The following is a 12,384-nucleotide window of genomic DNA, read 5'->3' as shown; positions in this document are numbered from 1 at the left end:
AATATTAAACATCTAATTTGAATTAAATTGGATTCAGCAGCTTTTTCTTAATAACATAAAACGTATAAAAACTTGTTGAATATCGTCCAAGGGCGTTAAATGATAAGTTTTATAACACGAGCACGCCAAATTGTAATCAGATTATTTATAGAGTTCCGTACTTAACCGTTGAACTATTACTAATCCTATTCCGTCTCTTTGACGGAAGTTGTATGTCTAGTACCTATACATACGTGAAACTACAGCAAGATACATTAAAAATAAAAAATCTAGAGACCAAATAAATGGGACCAGGTTCTCTCTCAAACAAACACCGAGAGAAGTTTTTTTTTTTATTTATGTAAATGCGCTCCTCATTTGCATCCACTTGACGAGACAGGCCTTAAATTTTCAAGCACGATAATATGTAACAATCATTTTCGTAAAAAGTGGATATACTGAACCCATGATGCAGGAGGCCGACTCGCACCTTACCGATGTATAATTTTATTTGTACAATGCCAGTAACCTAAGTTAACTCGTACAGGATGTTACATCTTCGTTATGTTATCATAATGACGTAGAATGCGCGTAAGCGAGCGATAATCAAAGGTGTAGGCTGTATACGTACGTATGGCTGTGTGCTGAATGTACTATCGTGTACGATAACGCTTAAATACAACGATGACTGCCTGATACAAAGCTGTGACCAAATTCGCTTTACTTTTAAAATCCATCAGCCGTTTATTGGTTGAAATGTAATGGAGTTATGTGTATGAGTCGTAATCGAACATTTTATGTTTATATTAAACCTTTATTTTTAAATTAAACCTTTCATAATGATCATAATTCATCTCGTATTTGGCGATGAAATTCTACCACACGTGTATCCGTAAAAACTTATCTTCAAGAGAGTCTTTGAGCATTAGTGGTACATTTACGGGATGTATATTAATAATAATAAAGAATATTTGTGGTTTAAATTGTCAATATTTTTATCGTTTTTATTACGTTTTTTAATATCTTCACTAGAAAAATCTTACAAGATATACTAAAGTCCTCTGAAAGTTGGTAGGTACCACCCACTCATCAGATATTCTACCGCCAAATAACAGTAAACTGTATTGTTGTGTTCCGGTTAGAAGGGTGATGGCGCCAGTGTAACTACAGACACAAGGGACATAACATCTTAGTTCCCGAGGTTGGTGGCGCATTGGCGATGTAAGGAATGGTTAATATTTCTTACAGCGCCTTTGTCTATGGGCGGTGGTGACCACTTACTATCAGGTGGCCCATATGCTCGTCCGCCAAAAATGCCATAAAAAAAAAAGTTATTCCTGTCTCCTAGGTGGTCACGACTGATTCACTACAAAATTAAGAGCAATATGGATTTAAAATTATTATTGCTTAAAATTAAATTTGCGCAAATCTATTATATATATTAGTGGGGCGAATAAACTACAAATAAATTGAATGATAACATTTATCGTAAATTCTTCGCCACTTCAAAGTGACATCGCCTATTCGATCACGGACCTATCAATAACGCATTCTCAGCGGCCCGAGATTACGATAAGTATGGACTTTGTCAAAACCCCTCTGAGTGGTACCTTTTGTACAGTAATTTTATATAGCGTATTGATGACTAATGTATGCAGATGATTGTGACCCCTTACCATCCGATGGAAACTTTACCAGCTAGTTTGCCTGCGTATAAAATAATTATGACTTCCTAACGCTGAGCTTTTCTTAAACGAGACCAGCTCACTATGCTGGACATAATATAGAGCACAAGTGTGTGTACTCTTGGAAGGAAGATGAAGAAGCAAATCCTATACAACCGAAGAGAGTTCAGGCACAAGGGCAACGGATTAACTGGCATCCCGAGGAATGGGAGTGTATCAATTTAATATTTTATTGGCGACTTTCTTTGTCTCGCGGTTTTACTCGCGTTCAATTATTATGACAGTGTTGTTTCACGACGCTGTTCTAATGCGTATTTAATGTGGCATATTTTTACCCAACGCGTAACTTTCCTTCAACGCCGATCACTAGATCGGCAACAAATAGAAATTAAGCATGTGAATTCAGCCACTCACTCACATCATTCGGTTAGGATGCTGGTGTTCTAATCACTAGGCCTTCAACGCTCTACGGTCTTGTAACTTCTGAAATTAGCACGTTCTAAAATACTAACTCTCCAGCTGTGTCATATAGTTTTTCCCCGAGTTTAATGTTACGTCTCCGCTCCTTGAAGTCGTAAAGTCTAGAAACCATTCCCAATAAATAAGCTACCGTAGCGATTATATATTTTTTTCAAACATTTCACTGGTCGTTTCTTAGATCAGCGCATCCAAACAAACACACTCTGACTTTATAATATTGGCATATATGTAAACATATATATAAGGTATAATACCTTTGGATACGGAATACACATTCAAAGCTCACTAAGCCCCAATTATACAAGAAGATAGATGCTCTCTGGAATTTGTTTTACGCAGTTGTAAAACATTATAAAACCATTAGCTGTAATACCTTCGAACTGGGCTCGTTTGGTGTTATCTTAACTTGACAAAAATAAAAATAAAACCTTAATAAATTGTAATGTATGTTTGTCCTCTATGTTTTGCTAAACCATTAAAACATTCGTCCGATTGTTGATTGAAACTTTGGCGAGTTCTGTTACGTAAGCGAAGGTGCCTGGCCCCAAAAATTAACATTTTGTCTTGGTTTCCCACGTTTTTCCTTATAAACTATGTAGATCCTTACTCTATTGGTGTAACCCGAGATGTATAGTTAGTATTTTATTAAATCATCACTTTACACAAAAAGTTAAGATTTATAAAGAAAAAAATATATAGTTTTTGCCAATTTGACATGCCTCTGGTTTCCGTTCTTGACCCTCGTTTTTTTATCTTTGATTGTATTCCTTGAGCTATTTTAGTGAGTTTTATTTCTGGAAATGCATAATTTAAACATCAAAGCGGAAGGGGCATAAAGAATTCCTTTTCGTACGGACGGCAACGATGTTTAAAGATAAACATATTGTATTTGTAATAAGTCTATTTTTATCGGTATATTAATGGATGTCTTCATTCAAGAGTCCGCGGAATAATCGGAAGTATTTTTAGATAAGATGTTACGCTGTTGTTTTTTTTTTATGCTTCACATTTTTTTTTTTTTATCAATAATGTTTTTGATCAGAGGCTTGGAATATTCATAACGATATCTTTTTGAAGCGTTTCATTGGAATTGATCGAGATCTACTCTGTACAGTGATATAATTCGGCATGTTTTATTTTTAAGCGATTTTTCGTATTTAAAAAGAGAATATCTTACGAAGTCACTACATATGACAAGGATTTTAATGTAACATGCGTTTTGACGTATACTTTCGGGGTGTTTTTTTGTATGAACGTCACTTTCGAACTGCGACGCGGGAAAATTATTCAAAGGATTTTGTGTCACAGTTTAAACTTTAAACATAGAGATTTAAATTTTAAAAGATATCTTCGTAGTCATATGCATATTATTTGAAATTCATTAATTTTATTTTTTATGTCGTAGTGTCATTTCTGGTCGTCTACGATGTGGGATTAGAGAAACATGTTACGCTATAAACACATAGTAACGTTACCGTCCAATTTGATGGTATGATATGTGGTGACGCCTTCGCCGGACCCACTTTTTCCTTGCATTCTTTAATAGTTCCGCTATCTCAATGAGGTTTAAATGGTATACGTACTAGTTAGACTGTGGATACATTATGACCAAATACTGATAGTTAGTTTTTGTTGTTCGAAATTTAATTCCATTTCAAATTTATAATCATTTATTTGGTCTTGAATTGCTGCCTAAAAATTTGACATAAAATAATAAAATTATAATTTTGATACACACACATACACTTAGCAACATTTGACGATAAGTCTTTTATGTACCGTGTGACGCAATTTTAAATGAAAATTAGTAATAAAAATATCGCAAAATGTCGATAAAACCGTCAAAAAAATCTTCTTGTGCAATAATTTAAAACAAACTTTTATCAAATATCAAAATTGATTTAAAGTTCAATTACAAGATTCGCTCACACACACTAACGCAAAGTGAAATAAATACTAGTAAAAAAAAACGTGTATATGTGCAATTAGATTAAATTTTTTTTTTCTGTTAGTACTTTCGTCGCGACGCATTTTCGTCGAGTCCTAAAGAAGTTTCACTTCAAAACAATATTAGCTTTCGTCGGTGTTGCAAGGTTTCACTTCAACAATGATTTAAACAAATCACAACACTTACATTATTCGAGTTTCGAGTTTCGTGTGACGTAAAAAAGATTAAGGGCCGACATAAGAGAGCCGTGACTTTCCCATACATGGCGATAAGCGATGCAGTACGTTTCATCAGTTTCGTCATCGTCGATGCGTGCGCATCAATTTCAATAGCCACATGTGTTATATTACGTAACGAGCTCTCCTTCCCGCGGTTTTACTCGCTTTGAATATGGAAACCTTTGGCCCGGTGCTAAAATGGCCTAAGTACATTTCTGAGTCGAATTTTAATATGCTAAACGACTAAAAAGTCTTATCTAGTCTGACAGAGTTACTGTCTTATTTATAATATATTAATATTATCTGTCTGTCTGTCCGTAGCTCTCACGGCTAAACTACTAAAACTATGTATGATGTTTCTATGAAACAACCTTGAACTCCCAACGAAGGATTTAGGCTAGTTTCTTTGCTTAACAACTGTCGATCAACCCCTAAAACGCGCGCGTAGCTGTGGGCGACAACTAGTGTTATAAACAACAAACAACATATATTCATTGTTTCTATTAATAAAAGTAAGGGTTATTGATATTGGTCCCTTTAGCACTAGGACGGAGAATGTTATTCTTTTTATACCGTAGGTAGATTTATTGGTAGGTCTCTGTGACAGCTAATTAATTTAAAGAGAAAGTTTTATCAGTTAAATTTATCCACACACCCCCCCCGCCCCCCTCACGTGCTAAAGTAAATCCAAATACTAGACTAGATACACCAATAGCACAGACGAAATATAACTTGAGATATTATTTCTAGAGTAACGTTATCGTATACGATATAAGTGTTCTAGTGTAGCTGGGTTTTTATTGCCTCGGGATAAATACCAGCATCTTGGGTTTTTTGTTTATGTAAACGACTCTTTTTTTTTTAATAAGGGGTGATAAATTTGGAAGGCACCAATCTACATATTAAATATCAAAATCGAGATATACTTAATTCAAGTAGACTGATTTTTTATTAACATTAAGACCTTAATTACTAAATATTATATGTATATTAAATATAAATTAAATATAGTCACTGTACAATTCATGACAGCGTAGCATAGTGGCAAGAATGCTAGCAGCATTTCCCCCTTAAATCGCAATTCCGATCCTCTGGACAAAAAATGAACCAGCCCTCCTGTCACCAGTAGGGGCAATAAGGCGTGGGGTTATACTTTTAATAAAGGTTTTTGCACTATTACTCCATGATCCATGAGTTTGAGACCAAGACCTAATATGGAATCAGAGACGAAAATAAATAAATTATTTGGAATAATATCCTTTTTAATAGTTTTACAAGGTTAATTTTATTATAAAACTCGAAACCATCGGTTCGATATATAGATACCGCTGGAACCAACTGGCAAGAAACTCAATTGTTACTATTTTTAATCAACCAAAAAGAAATTATAAGTAATATTACGATTCTTATACGAATTTTAAAATTCGATTTTCATCTTTGAAGGTTTTTATCATCTGTGGTTTAGCCTGAGCTTGAACGTCGATATATCAATTAGTCGGAAATAGCTTTGTGTGTTCATTAGGTCAAAGTCATGCCTGCCTCGATGTTCTAGTGGCTAGCTTATCAGCTTCGTGTATAGCGAGGTACGTGGTTTGGATACCGTGTCTATTTTCAGGCGTTAGAAAGTTTGTTTTTATTTTCTCCTGCCTCGGTTACCACGTAACCCTTAAGGGGGTCCCGACACTTGATACAGTACAAACTATATAAATAATTTCGTGCCGATCTACGATAGACCCGATCGAAAACTATCCACAATTATGGATCGTTAAAAAATATTGTTTTTTTTTTAATCGTCAACATATATACGTAAAGTTCGTATAATCAAGATGTTTCGATATTAAATCCATAAAATTCAATGACATGACAGTTCAACGGGCGGCCATGTTTGACGTTTACGGGTGCATTCAGAAAGTTTGTTCCAAATAATAATTTCGTGCATGTGTACGGTAGTTAGTGAATTTATATTTGTTTAGTTTTAGTTATTTTATCCAAGCGAAGCCCGGTTTTTATCAAAAGACCAATAATTTTCGAGGAACGGGATGTAGTGTCACACTATTTATACGTTTTCACTTTATTTCATTTGTTTTATTCTATTTTAGGGAAACAAACAATGAGATGAGACTTATATAATAAAAATATACAGTATTACATACATCAGCTAAGTCTCCACTGATACTAATTACACAATTATTAAAATTGAAAAAAAGACTAACGTACATAAAATCATATAGTTAACATTATATAATTATTAATGAGATCAATAAACGTATATTAACGGAAATCTTACACAATTATGAATAAAGTTAAACATAATTAAACGGAATATAAGGCATTACATTTTATAAATTGATACAAAAAAATATTTTGTATATATTTTTACTTTAATGAAAACAGTTTATTTGACATTCAAAACTCAGAGACAATTCAAACTCTCGACCAATGATATCGCGTCAATTTGATGTCAAATGTTGGCTTTTTTGTCTATTGTCCTCTCGTGTTTGGAATAGACTACGGGCATATAAATAACGCGAAAAGTAAAATTGTTGCGAACTCGATAGTTTCAGATAGTCAATGAATATGAAAAGCCTAAATTGTATGTATGTTTGTGCCGTGTTTTTGTTCCTAAAAGCAAATTTTACAATTAAAAAAAAAGATATAGACTACAAATGTGCTTATAGAAATATTTAATTATATTAATAATAACCGCTATAATAAATTTGTTTATTTTCATTCCGTCACCCGCCCGCTTCGTTGGGTGCAAGTTAAATATATATCGATATTATATAGAATACGCGTTCGACTTTGATTGATTTAATTAGTTTAGTTGAGTTGAAAATATTGAATTATATAATTTAATGAATGGTAAATATTATTATAAAAAATATACCGCTGAGTTTCTTTCGTCGGTTTTTCTCAATGTTACGTTTTCGTCGTAACGCTTCTGTATTGTCGTTGAATAAATATTTTTGTCTTCGACTTTGTCTATAATAAAAGGTGAAACTCTTTTATTATATTTCACCGGACTTTTATTGAGTTCATGTGAAACATCTGGCTTGGTGAAATTAGTGGTTATTGGTTTAATTGATAAATAACGAAATATGGACTAATTTTAATGAAGATAGTTCCGTTTATATAAATTTTTTTTTCCTTTATTCAGGAAATGCCGAATTTTCCGAAGTATTTGAGTTTTTGGTAATACTCTCATTTGAGCTCGGGTTTCAAATAAATTTTCATCTTCAATTTTAGCCACTTAGGGGATGAATTTTGAAAAAACCTTTCTTAGTGATATGCTTGATGATATGATGTCTGTCAGTCAGTTATATTAATATTTGATTAAGTAGATAAAGGTATGTGATAATACTATTGTATTAAATAATTCTAATGACTTTTATCACCCCAAGTGGATTATGATGAAACGACGGAATTTATGAGATGTTTTGACTGTGGACGGGCAAATGCTAAATGGTCACCACGGCCAACGGAAGTTGGCACTATGAGAAATATTAATCATTCCTTACATCGCCAATGCGCCACCAACATTGGATTGTAAGATGTTATGGCCCTTGTGCCTGTAGTTACACTAACTCACCCTCCAAACCAGAACACGACAACAGTAAGTATTGCTGTTGGCGGTAGAATATCTAATGAGCGGCTACCACCCACTCATCAGATATTCTACATCCTAGCCGAAGGGCTTATGGTTATATTTTGAAGATATATCTGAGGTAAGTATATTAATTATAACGAGTTTTATGTCTCTTGTGCGTGTAACTGTCTCGACTTTAAAATCAACAACGAAAAACCGACGAGTGGGTGGTACACACCCGGACAGGGCGTTTATATATTATAGTAAATATTTTATGCCATAAAGTACTGAGATGAAACCCAGTGGCCGGTGGTAATTGTTGAGTCATTTTTAGTTTCAGGAAGGCAACAATTTGACTAACTGGTAGTGACTTAAAAATAGGCGACCTTCTTTTCCTAATGTAGAGAGGCACTAAGAAAGTATTATGCATGATTTTGTTGTTAAGGCAGCGATGCCACCTCGGTCATCAACTTCATGTAGTCGTCCGATTCAAAGTAACAGTCTTTTAGCATTTTAATATGCGTATTTTTAAAGGCGTAGATGGCCCTGTCAAGTCAAGGACCACTGAGATTCCATGTGCTTAATTTTTGTTTATAATTCATCTCGTGCTCTGCGATGAAGGAAAACATCGTGAGGTAACTTACATGAGTCCAATGAGCTCCAAATCTTCTCCTCGAGAGGAATGCAAGCGTTTGCCAAGTAACGATTACGAGCTCATTTAGTTTGGGACATCACCTAAAGTTCCCTGGATTGACGGGACTGACTAATTGTAGGACTTTATATTTTTGGCTTCTTTATAAATGTTGTATAACCCAGTCCACCGCATTGTCTCATATATACATATATATTTTATATATGTATATAAAAGCGAATTACCACTCCCTGATTAATCACAAAATCTCAGTAACTATAACACCTACAAACTTGGAATTTGTCAACTAGATTTCTTAGCGATATTATACAGCCGTTAAGAACGGATTTTACGAAACTCAACCCCTAAGGAGCTAAAATGGGGGTTGGAAGTTTGTGTCTTATAAATTTCGAGCTGGTAAAGCCGTAGGTTCAGCTAGTCGTGGATAAAAGAATGATACGTTCGTGTCTTATATACATTTATAATCTTTAAATATCCTATTGTCTTTGTCCATTTATTAATTAATTAATTAATCATGTGTCTGATTATAAAATGCAATGATTTGTCTAGACAATAGGTCTAGTTAAGCTTCTATTTATGGAAAATTTTATATATCTTTTTGTTGTATTTAAATATTTCTATAAAAAAAAAACTAATCTGAAATAAATGTTGAAAACTTTATTTTCTTATTCATTTGAATTTGTATTTCTTGATTTAATAACCTGTATCGTTTTTAATGAACTTTTTATGTACCCGAACAGTCTCCAAGTTTCGGCTAATGTTGCCATTCTCAAATAACAGTAGCCAATACGACAAAATAATAGTATCTATTAAGACTAACATAGAAACAGGCTCTGATCCTTCACTCATACCAATGGGCTGTCCCATTACAAGTCAGACACGATTGAATGAAATCAAATAGTAGACCCAAAAACGCACAATTATAGAGCCAACCGGTGGCAGATTTTGACGAACAATAAGTCAATAAAGAACCAAATAATGTCTCAATCATTACCAGAAGTCACTCGTTTTCATCCCATACAAAATAGCCATCAAAATAATTTAGACAGATTTAGTAATTAGCTAAAGGCCTTTACAGCAGAATGTCCAATGAACAATTCGTCGAATTCATAAGAATATCTTAGATGACATACGTCTTTTATTTGAATACTATTTTCAGGATTAAATGAACAGTTCGTCTGTCAATATCCAACGTATTCGTGAACAAAGTCTTCTTATTCAAAACGAATCGACTCGTGTACGTACGTGTACACATGTAAACGTGTTCGTGTGTACGATTACCAGACGAGAGACGACGAAACTTAACGATATTCGAGCACAGGGACTGTCCAAAGGCAAGATCGAATTAGCTACCGAAATCGCTTTGCATACAACAAAAGGCGTTCATAATGAGTCCATTAGCATATTTGCAGCATTACGATGCGTACGCGATTGACTGAATCGCCCTATTAGTCAGAGAGCCGGTCGCGTTTTATGCTTTCTTTAATACTTTTGTATGTATGTATGTCGTAGCCCTTATTGTAACTCAGTGGTGTTTATGGGTATTTAATAGCTTAACACTGCGGCCTTCAGCGTCGTTAGGTGTCAAGGAGGTCGCGTTCGTGTAATCTAATTTATCTAGTGTTATAAGAAATGTAAAAACTGAAGTTATTGATTTTAATTACTATTTTTTTTTTGTTAGTCGATTGAAAAGAGGTTGCGTCTATGGTCGTTTGTTTTTTAATTACTTTTTTTTTGTTGAGGCGACGATTGGCTTTAAGAAAATAAATATCAAATCGTGGTATCGACTGTAAATATATTTTATCCCAGATTAAGATCAATGGATTACTAGTTGAAGTTTTAATTTAAATTTGATAGTTTTTTACAACAAAAAAAATTAAACCGGTTCTGGACTTTGTGCTGGATGTGGGTTACATCAAATCGTCATTCGAGGGGTTTTGGTGAGCTAGTGTAATTATCATCAGTATCATATTAAATCGTGTGGTTGGTGGCGCTTTGAGGGAATATCTAACTGTATGTTATATATTCAATAGTTAACAATTTTAACGAGTTGAAAATATTTTATTCACTTATTGAATTACGTCTGGTAACCAATACTATCCGTAATCGTTTCTTGAATATCGTAATAGGACATAAATAGATGTTTAGATTGAAAAACTTTTATAAAATTAAGTAACACAGACATCACTTGAATATAAAAGCGTGTTTGAGACGTTACGTATTCATACTGCACGTATACGCTTTCAAAGTAAATCTCAATAACCTAAGTCAGATCGATGAGCCGGTAAAGGAAAAAGGCGTCGATTGAATTCTGACTTCAAGTGATATGACGTCACACTAGTAAATAACTTCACGCTTAGCTGGAGAGAAATATATTAATATGAGAAATGCCTTTAAATATACCGTTACATTTTTAATTTATGTAACATTAACATCCCGGTCGTGAGACGGGGCAAACGTCGAGAAGTTTTCGAGCTTATTGTGATACGTGGGTACATATAATAGAAACTCAATAAATCGAACTTCAATGGAGACACAAAAACGTCGTGGTTTTATATTGGTTTAGATTTTGTGCTAATATTTACTAAGTACACACACTTGTAAAACATACTTCTAACTTCTAAGTAGTAATGTGTCTGTAATATTCGTAAGGTCATACTTTTTCTTTAAACAATAGAGATTATTAATTTAAATCATCAAGTTATAAGGGTAGTGGTAATCGTTGATCGAGATTCAGATGTCGAATATATTGTTTTCGTATTCTAGAGGACGATATATTGAAATTGCCGAAGGGAATTAGCGACTGCTTGTAGTATCGAGAATTCAGATTTTATCTATTTTAGGTATTGAGGCTTGACGGTAAGGGAACAAGGTTTTTATTATTCGTGTTGTAACGGATTTCAACTTACCAAAGTTCTGCTGAGCTAGCAATTCGTCTCGACTTCACACGAGCAGAATAAGGGTCAAACAAAAAACGTTTATATCAAAGGATAAAGAGATTTATTTAAATTTATTAAGATATTGAATAGTTAGAGGAATGAAAAAAAAAATACGAGAAATGTATAAACAGTATTTTTTTTCGATGAGCTCCTAGCCTACAAATAACACGTCGAGCTCAATGGCACGGACAGACGGATGAGGTCGTACATGGATCTTCATAACCTCCATGGTATTTGACGACGTAGTTACGACTGTTTGAAAACGAAAGTTATTCAACATAACTATTACTACATAGGTACATGAAAGTAAGAAGTTATCTATAGCACGTTCATGTTAAATTAAATCGTTTTCTTTGTAAGAAAAAGTTTGGTAATGGCCTATTTGGTTGCAAAGTGACCCATATTTTAAGGAGAGGTACAAGGAGGTTATTTAACTATAGCATATTCAAATGGAAATTAGAAAAAGATAAACAAACCTTAGATTTACGTATTTCATGATAATAACTCAGCTATATTGTGCACTACTAAGAGTTTATGATTATATGAATATATCTTTATTTATAATACAACACTATTGCATTGAACTACTTATTTTAATTCCAAAATTCCGATAAAACATTTTTGTCGAAGCTCAAAACACAAATTTTTCGCAAATCCATAGTGAATATTAATCAAGATTGATCAAGATTTCGACCAATTAGATCGCGACAATTAGTTGTCAAATATTGTTTATTTGACTTTTTTCCTGTTATGGTCGCAATAGAGTATACGTTGTTCTAAAAAAGTTTCAGGTTCCCTTCGCCGCCGGCGCGATGTCGATTATAAATAAAATCAATATATTTATTTCCATATATTCTCGTAAAAATATGAGGCTAAGACAAAGTATTTTTTGACACA

At 33.7% G+C, this 12,384-nt stretch overlaps 1 protein-coding gene across 3 annotated transcripts in view; it reads left to right on the top strand.

Annotated features, from left to right (window-relative positions):
• Nucleotides 1-12,384, top strand: part of LOC125073569 (guanine nucleotide-binding protein G(s) subunit alpha) — a 37,038-nt gene that overhangs the window by 14,952 nt on the left and 9,702 nt on the right. The gene's annotated exons all lie outside the window — the stretch shown is intronic.

The sequence above is a fragment of the Vanessa atalanta genome, chromosome 24 (genome assembly GCF_905147765.1).
Source record: "Vanessa atalanta chromosome 24, ilVanAtal1.2, whole genome shotgun sequence".
In the NCBI taxonomy this organism is placed as follows: Eukaryota; Metazoa; Arthropoda; class Insecta; order Lepidoptera; family Nymphalidae; genus Vanessa; species Vanessa atalanta.
This window is presented reverse-complemented; position numbering and strand designations above follow the sequence as displayed.